Here is a 9,872-nt window from a genome sequence, read left to right on the forward strand (position 1 = left end):
GGGAAGTTAAAATCCCTTTCCACAAAGAATGCAGCTGCTCACCAGTTGTTCTTCAGTTGTCCAGTTGATTCATTTGAATCCCAAAGCAAAGACGCCTTAAGGCGTTTACTGTAACCTCTGCAGAAAACTGTGTGTTTTGCCCTTGCATATTTCCTCAATTACTGCAATCAATACTCCAATATATTATGCTTTAAGTCAACAACTGTCTTTGAGAGTGTGAATCACATTGCTGGATTGCTAGACTCGTTTCCTTGATGCAGATTACTTGACTCATTTTATTGGCAAATTTAGGAAAATGCCCTTCGCTCGTGTAGATGTCAACAGGCAGGACACGAGGAATATGTGGTTCTTGGACTGAGCATTGTGGTTAGCTCAGTGTTTATCAGGCCTCTCACTCATGTAATTCTAGTGTGATTGGTCCCTACCTACAACCTTCCACAAGTGAAACCCTTATAATAAGCCCTCAGTGTACCTTCAGACACAGGTCTATTTGGGGTCCCTGATTGACTTGATTGACTCCTGGATAAAATCCCAAACTCCCGGATCATTTGCTGGTACAATACCACTTCTGAGTCTTAGAAAATGTTTGATTTTATTTGCCTTTTAGTTTGAAACCTTGCTGCTGTGTCTTATTTAAGATGCATACATGTGTAATCTTGGCATCAGTAACTGGTGGAGGATTCATCACACAGGTGGATGACAGCGTCTATTTGACAGCTTGAAAATACTTTCCAGTTGGTAATGGCACTGCACACATGAAGCCATACATGGGCAGGTCACAACGCAGAGCCACTTAAGTTGTCAGGCTGATGTTGCTCTGCAGGCGTGTTTGTTTCGAGCACTTAAATGATCTATTTGGATATTTCCAACTCTTACCGCTGTTCTGTCACCGTGAGCCCTGTAGCAATAACATTTGAAGCACCCAACGCTGGTTGTAATTCCTACAGATCTCATGCCAGGTTCATGTTACTACTGCACGTCAGGTGCTGAGTGCATAATTGTATTGCGCAAGAAAAGCGAAAACGGGCAAACCAGGTCCCGCCTTTTGAGAACTAAAATCGACATAGCAAAATATGCGAGATATAGAAATGCTTTGAAGAAAACAGTTGTATTGTGCAACATTTCCTTTCACTTTTTGAGTTGTATTTTCATTATTCAGGGGAGCATTCTGCTGTTAATCATTGTTTTCTCACCCCCACAAATAATACGTTTTAAAATAAGTTCAATTATAACTCCATCTCTCAAATTAATTTATTATTTATTTTTATATTTTGGCATTCATTTTACAATAGATGATATATTTTGTATTATTATGAATCAACAGTTTTCTACATCCAGAGGTTTTAACACTATCATGGCGTAGAAAATGCCGCAACTAAAAGAGAAACCCCCCCGCTGGCTGAATGCTCTGGACCATGAACTCCTGTACTTCATACATCACTCATCCATTCCATGGAACCATGAAGAGTGCATGTGGCCTCGGTCCATCCATGCAATAAGTCAACTCATGAGGCCGAAATTGCATTTTGAAGAGTTTTTTTGCTGACCTGGTGAAAATACTTGCATGCATTCATCTCTCATTGGTTGATTCACTGCAGTGCTCTCTCCCTATTTCCTCGGTCAGAATCAAGTCGTGTGCTTGCAGTTTGTGCAACATGCTGCGCTCAAGCTCCATTGTTGCACTATTTTCTTACCTTCAACAAGGTGTTTGCTATACATGAAGAATTGAGAAGAACATAATTTTGTGTCGATGGTGCGCACCCCCTCCCCTCTCTTTCTCCTCTCTTTCATGTCATGAATTTCAAGTTTGTCACCACCATCCTGTGTCCTTGAGCATGGCTCCCTGGTAATTTAATTAGCAGGATGAAATGTGCAGGTGCTTGGAAAAATTCAGATATTTCATTTTGTACAGTTAGCAGCCAGTGTTTGCTCATCAACTCTCTACAGGGCCCAGAACATCCAAAGCCCCACATGTCTCCATGGCGATGGTAGTTTGGGATTCCTTAATGGTCCATGCATTGAAACAGCACAACACATACAACAGCAGTGTATGACAATCATACATTTACAAGCTGAGCCTCATATATTCAGCATGTTTTGCTTTTTGTGTGACCTTCACCATGTCCATATCCATCTGGGTTAATAAATGACCCAATGATGTGTGATTAAGGGAAACATCCTACTCACTCCAGAATTTAGTTACATCCATTTCTTGGTATCATCTCACTTTTCTAAGCATATCACCTGAATTATTACTGTCCCAGGCAGAGCAGAGCAAATCATGCTCCTGAAAGAAGCATTAATAAATAATAAAGCAGCAGCCGTGAAGGCCAGTGTTCGCAATCACACCCTACAAGTCATGTGTGCGTGTGTGCGCACAGTATATGTGAGAGAGGGTGAGCAAAGTGGACAAGACACGAGGCTGCATGAGACTTATCCATATTGATGCTGTATCTATCACCACCGCCTCCCAGCTTTGACCTGCACGTTACTGTTTGATGCATTAATCAAAAGCCTCGAGGCCTCAACTGTTCTGAACAATGTTCATGACGTGTGAGTTTGATATAGAAGGCTACAGTAAATATCGCATATCGTTACACACATGTTGGATTAATTAGTGAGTTCACTCTGGTACCTCATTCAGTGGAGAGGCAGGATGCCGGGTAGTGTCGGCGCTTACTGACAGCAACGTGTTGCACAATACGAGTACAAGTGTGGCAACTTTTTCAGACTCAGATTATTATCAGGGTCCTCGCTACAACTAGTCGTAGAATAACCTATTGCAGTTCAAGGAATTATTATTATTATTTAAGGTTTTGGGTCTTTTTTTGGGGGGGGGGGCTTTCATCAATATAAGAAATACAGTACGGCATGTAAGTAAGATTCAAGTGTTAAAGTAGTAAACTGCTAAAATGGGGAAAGAAGAGAAATCAGTGTGGACTCGTTTGCCTTTTTGTTTTTCCCATTTCTCGCTGGGACACAATAAAGCTGCAATGCGGCCGCAGATTACAACTGATCAAGGTCAGCTTTCTTCTCTGTGCTTTACACATCAGCGCCTCGTGCAGATGTTTAGATGTCGTCGAGAACAGACGTTTGCATCCCACAGTAGAGAAAGAGCACCAGCTGAAGCTGACTGATGAGGAAACCTTATCAGCATGTTGCATGGAGGTGTGTGTGTGTGTGTGTTTATCTAGTCAGCATTAGTGGGTTCGTTTGGACCCCCGAGGGGGATCACACTCATTTGTTCTCGATGAATCGTGAACGATGAATCAAAAGAATCAACTGGCTCCAATTTAAAAAGTATTTAATAACTAAACAAAGTGATAAGGAATACAATTACAAAGTGAAATACAATGCGAACAGTGAAATGTTTCGCGAAATAGAGAATCCTCGGACCAGGTCCGAAAATTCTTCCAGTTCTTCTCCCGGTTTAGTCCTTTGAAAACTCCCGTGGTGTGTCTTTTAGATGCATGTGAATGTCATTGGCTTGTCCTTCAGACGTGTCTCCTCCTGGTTTGTTCCCTTCACATTCCAGGTGTGAATCTACTGCTGCAACCTGAAACTTCTCTGTCCTATCTGTCCCTCACATTCAATGTAGATACATATGGCTTTATGCCTCAATGAGTGAATATAACAAAGCATGCATAGTTTGTCTTCATCTTATAACTAGTACATAACGTTTAACACAGTTCATGTGATCCAACACTCAAGACATTTGCCTCACTTGGCTGTCTTGCATCCAGTTGCTTATCTCCTACCTGACAGGAGAAAAAACTCCCATAAAATTGGGAGAAATCCATGAAGGACGGCAATTAGCATCCGTCCCCAGGTATTAACATTATATCGTGACAGGATGTTAATGTGTACAGTAATTACATTACTTAAATGAGTAAGTTATGTGTTATTCATATTGCAATCCCTTCATCTAACATGCTGAAGTAATAACTAATATCTAACATCATACAAACTAAAATCCTTACACTAACATTACTACATGTAATATATATATATATATTGCTCTACTGCTTAAATCCCAACATGACACTAAAGATAGTCCATCACAACTTTTGAATTTGTTGCAACATACAAACGGCACGCAGTCGCAGTAGATGGAGACGGGAGGCTGTGCACTTGATCCCTACTTGAATCCAAGCAGAATCCAAAGACTGAAGAGCTGGACGGAGACCCACGGACACGCTGAGCTGTGGCCACCACCTACGCGGCCGCTTTGACTTTCTGTTTACTTCCGGCCCAACTGCTGCCGCCGTGCTGACATTTAAAATGTGACTAACCAATTATGACATTTCTGAAGGGTAAATCCATTAGAACAAGAGTACTGGGGTGGCGTTAATGATTGACGCCTCCAACAGTTGACATGAAAAACAATTAGTGTACGACCATTTAATGACCTCTGAGATGCGCCATCTGGCCCGCGTGGCAGTAATCTGCGCGAGCTGAAGGACGGAGAGGGTTTAATTAGCCCAAAACGAGAAAGACTGTACATTATGCTGGACAGAGAGGCCGATTTCTAATAGGGAAAGATCTGACTCAGCGGACGTAGAGTGCAAAGCTGTCACGGGGTTTTGGCAGTAATTTTATTATATGGTGTTTGGAAGTGTTGTTGACAAAAGCTGCCAGCTACTGATGAGATTTTAAGCTTTCTATAAAATCACACCAATGATGGTTGGATTTTATCAACAGCTCTCGTACAAACGTTTGATTAAAAAAGGCAGAAGTCTAATAGCAAATCTTACATCGATAAACTCGGTAGTAATGTGCCATTTTAAAAAGTAGTGTTCCATTTTCAAAAAGAGAGGAAGCAAAGTACTTCATGAAGACGTATTTACAGTATGTTGGACATGTCAGGGTTGGGCAGGTAGCCAGGACTCAAACGCAGAAAAAAGACTTTAATAGTCAAAAACTCCACAAAGTAAAAGGCCAACGGGCAAAAACACAAACACACACAAACCAGGGACAAAAAGGCCGGCAGGAACGAGGAACATTCAGACGGTAGACAGGGACATCCGTGACAAAGGACAATGACGCCACAAGTGACAAACAACACACACTGCTGAAATACACAAGGGAGGTGCAGGTGATTGGACACAGGAAACAATCCGACGATCACAGGGGATGACAGGACCAGGCAGGAAGTGAAGTTACCCGGGGACACGAGAAAACTACAAAATACGACAGGAAGTGCACCACACCGTGACAGGACATGTAGACGTGTCATGTGTATATATCATAGTACGCCACCACCATTAGGGAAACTAAGGATATACTAACAGCTGGTCTGTAAAATCTGGGGTTTTAAAAATATGCTAAACATTGCATCAGCTTGATACTTTATGACTTTTCCTTTTAATGACAACATCTGGCAAATATATATTACACATCTTCACCTTTGTGTTTACAGCGTAACGGAAATACCAGTGAAAAGTGTGGCTCTGCATTGTGGGTACACGTAGCTGTACCTACTCGGACCTCCACAACACCGTGTTGGACAAATAGAAAACAAAACACTTTGTTAGCTCAGTTCACACGAAGCTTCCAGAATTTAATCTTCAAGTAAGGACTGCTAGAGTGGAAAATCGATGATGGCTGTTCCAGCTGCACGCTGTGTCACTATCCCGCGACAGCCAACGGAAACAAATGGGTTTGATAATGGCTTCCAGAGCTAAGCAGCGTGGCTCGGTGTACTGGTGCGTGTAGCCAAAACCAGCCCATAAATTTGCTGATACCCGGGACCGATTCCGCGCAATGCTTCAGGACTAATTTAAAGGATGATGAGCCGTATTAGCAGACCTGTGCTGGTCCTGATCACCACCACGGCCCAGAGGAGCTATTATCTCAAGAGCTGAGAAAAAGCAGGCCGGGAAAAAGGAGTGTGAGGACGTAAAAACGGCGTAAGGGAGGAAGCTAATTGGTCTCCATCTTAAGTAAACTAAGTCACTTTTACTTTTTACGTGAAATGCTAATGCATCATTTGGTATAGGTGAAATTGCATTAACACGTATGGTCTTAGAGTAGAGAGAAATAATCCCTCTTTTCTGCATGGATCCAACCATCTGTTCGCTGCCTGTGTAGCTCCGTGCAACCACATCAGGACGTTTGCATCACATTCTACACGTGTAAATAAATAAACCATGCGACAGTCCCGTCATGCAGGTTATGGAGGTTTAAGTCGATCGGCAATGTCCACTTTGCTCTCAACTTGTTCTCTAGCTAGTTTCTGCGACACACACACACACATACACACATTTTGCCAAAGAGGGCAGTGGAAACAGACCCGGTCATTTCTTCATCAATGAGTATCTGGATCAGGGAGGAGGAAGATGAGGAAGGGTGAATTAAAGGAGGGACAAAGTGGGCTGTGTTTGTGTCTGTTTGTGTGTGTGTTTGTGTGTATCAAAGGCAGTAAAAAGGAGGAGGAGAGACATAATGACAGATGGGGGGGGCAGTGAAATGTGGCCATCCCAAGGACACCGCACTGAGGTTGATTTATTGATCACGCCGTCGAGGGAACATATGCAGTGACATGTAATATAGTGGAAGCAAATTACAATCTCACCTTGTTACAGTTTTCTTCTGCATTAATTGACAGCGGGACAAAGTTCTTTGTATCCGCTTAGTCGAAATTTTGATTGTTTCCACCGGGAATCTCATGTTGAACAACATAAATAAATAAAACACTTATTTACCATGCAAAAGTATTTTTAAGTAGATTATTGACGAGGCTCTCTTGGCGTAAAACAATCACCATTTGTCGTCTTCCACATGTCCACGTACATCCAGCGAGAGCCCAAGTGAAGATGGCTCCGCTCTGCTTCTCTCTCTGATCGGCTTCCTTGGTAATATTGGAAACCCTCCAAAAAGAAAAGGTTAATGGAGAAACAAAACAGCAACCAAAAACTGCTTCTTTGTGCTTTTGACGGTTATTTTAAGACTTTGTCTGCTCCACCTGACCTCCACTTCATTCTGTTGGATGCAGCAAAAACATCTTGAAATAGTGCGAAAAAAGATACATATTCCCTTGAAACCACCCACATGTCTCCTTTATTATGTTTAACCTTTTTACCACTTGAGCTCTTTTAATGTAAAAAGTCTTTTGCTGAGTGCGAATCACATCGCTGTGTCCTCCCTGACTGCATCATTGGTCTATTTCTGTTTCTACAATCAAAATGAATAATGCTCTATTGCCATGGCAAAGAGGCAGAATAGAGAAAAATATGCAACCGTCAAGATTAAAAGTCTCACCACCAGTCGGCTTGAAAATGACACAACTGGCAATATTTATTCTCAGATTCAATTAGTAATGGTTTAAATCAATGTAATTGCGGGTTATTATTATAACGGGTATGGACTAATTGTTTATGAAATATAGATAAAAACAAAAAAGAATAATGCTGTGATTTAAGCTGATCAACTATATATTAAGTAAGTTAAACACGGTATTAAACCAAAGCAGTGTTAACTAAAAAATTCAATACAGTAACTAATGAAACAGACACAAAAGAGAGTCAGCGTGAGACTGTATACGCTGTTTGCATAAAAGGCTTGTGCGAGGCACAGTGACCTTGAGACAAAATAAGTCTGAGGAGGAAATGAACAAGTCACCGGTTTGATTCCTGACACATCGAACGCCGTGTCCTTTTCAAAATGTCCAGGGACTCATTTCCATCTGAGTCAAATGAGACTTGTTGTTCACTCTGAGGAACCTGCTCGTGCGAGTGCATGAATGTGTGTCTGTTCATATTTCCAGCGTGCTCCAACTCTGCTGTGTCTCCCTCGCAGTCGGTCTGGGCATGTGCAGAGAGGCACTGCAGTGCTGCACAGCCAGAGGAGAGGGATGCAGAGAGAGAAGGCCGCCCCGTGCCCTGCGATACCGTCGCCGCCATCCCGTGTCCTGAGAGCATTCGGAGGATAAGAAGTGCGTATGCAGTCCACTGCTGCAGCCCCGCATTATGAAGCGTCCATTAGGCTTGAGAAGTTTAATTCTAATGTCTATGTCGGTGACCTACGAGGACACTGAAAAGCTTTTATCCGCAGGCGCTCTCTCGCTGAACAGCTCGTCAGGGTGCGTTAACGTGTTCGTTTTGAGATTTTTGTCTTAACAAATGACCGAACTAAGTCCATTTGGTTTTCAAGCTTAAGAAAAAGAGTTTTACCCATGTTTTACTCTCAAGAGGGAAAATAAAACCCTGTGCTGTACAACAACCCTTCCTCGTTAGGAAAAACACCGCTCAGGCCAGCACAAGCGAACTGATGGTGATTAGATAAGCAGTGAGAACCGGGAATATATAGTGAGATAATCTCCAAATAAATAGAAGGGAAGAGAAGGGGAAGGGAGTGGCTGATTAGAGAAAGAATATAACAGTCACAGCTTTAAATAACCTCAGAAACCAAGATAAGACAAGAAAAGTCATTGTGAAATTCAAAGAGTCAACAGAATAAAGACTGGAAAAGCTTCCCTTGTCATTCCGTGTTGTTTTCCTGGAAATTAAAAAAGAGTCACAGATAATTGTTTCCCGCCTCTGAGGCAGAGGATGTTGCCAAACATCTCCGTGAGGTTATTAGGCCTGCAGCTTGGGTGGTGTCGGGCTGCAACATCAATCGGCTGCTTGTGCCCGTGTTCCAAGACGTGATCGTTCTCTGCCTCTTGAGGCATCAAAACAGGTGGGACGTAAAACGGGCACAGCGTGTGCACCTCGGAGTCGTGACGCACCCTGGTATTTCTAAATGCTGTCATCCATTTTGTGGGCAATGATGACGGCAGTGGCGAAAGAGGGGCCAGGGTGGGATCTCTTGGTTGAAAGGGCCATCAAGTGGCCGGATATCGAACTGCACCGCCGGCCGCTCGGTGCTGTAATGAAGCAGGTGGACCACAGCTTTGCCTTGAACTGAAGTGGTCATGCTTGAGCAGGCCCTTTGAAGCCGGCTAAAGGTGCTATTTGTCTGCTCAATGATATTGTAAAAGGCACCATTCCCCTTTTCAATTAAATTAACAAAAAAAAAAGCACGATTGCAACAGGGCAACATTGTATTCGGTTTCACCTGAAGAGACACTCTGTCCGAACGCAGGTAAAACATACCTGAGTGGATTTCAAGATTGAAAAGCTACGACAGTGGCTGTAAGTGACACCGCGGCGCTCCTGTTTCACTGGGATATCCTTTACAGGCTCCTCAGTGGGCCCGACCACTCCCCTGTAACGCCACGCTGCAATCCCGAGAAACAGAGGACCGCTCGGGTTCTGCAGATGAAGGTGGACAGCGTTCAGGCCAGCTGGCAGAGGTCACGCAGAGGTCAAGAGGTGCTTGGGAATGAAAGTCATCCGTGTCATTAACTCCCTTTGAATCACATGACCCGAAGAGTAAAGATAGCGAGGTGAGGCTGAGTGAGTGGAGCATAAAAGGTGGAATATTGTTCCTGCTGATGCATGGTGGACATATTTCATGTTCTATATATTATATATATATATATATATATATATATATATATATATATATATATTTCAAACTGCACTTTCATGAGGTTTCCTAAACTTGTGGCTTAATTCAAGCCCCTTTTAATATTTTATGAAATCTTGTTAAATCAATTAATGAATAATGTAGACCGATCATAATGTCACACGTTGAGATACGTTAAATGAATGACTTTAAATGCACTTCTGTATCTAATGCATTTTACATGCGTATAGCTTTTATGAGCATCCTGTGAGACAGTTAAATATAAATGTGTCTAATTGATGATGGACTGGTCCCCTTTGCTAATGCCTTATCGAGCCGTTATTTCCGTAACCACCACGCGGTGGTAGCAAAGACGCAGACGCCATGACGCACACAGAGCGCACTGCTGAAACGTATGTCCT

Source organism: Gasterosteus aculeatus, chromosome 14 (assembly GCF_964276395.1).
Source record: "Gasterosteus aculeatus chromosome 14, fGasAcu3.hap1.1, whole genome shotgun sequence".
NCBI lineage: Eukaryota > Metazoa > Chordata > Actinopteri > Perciformes > Gasterosteidae > Gasterosteus > Gasterosteus aculeatus.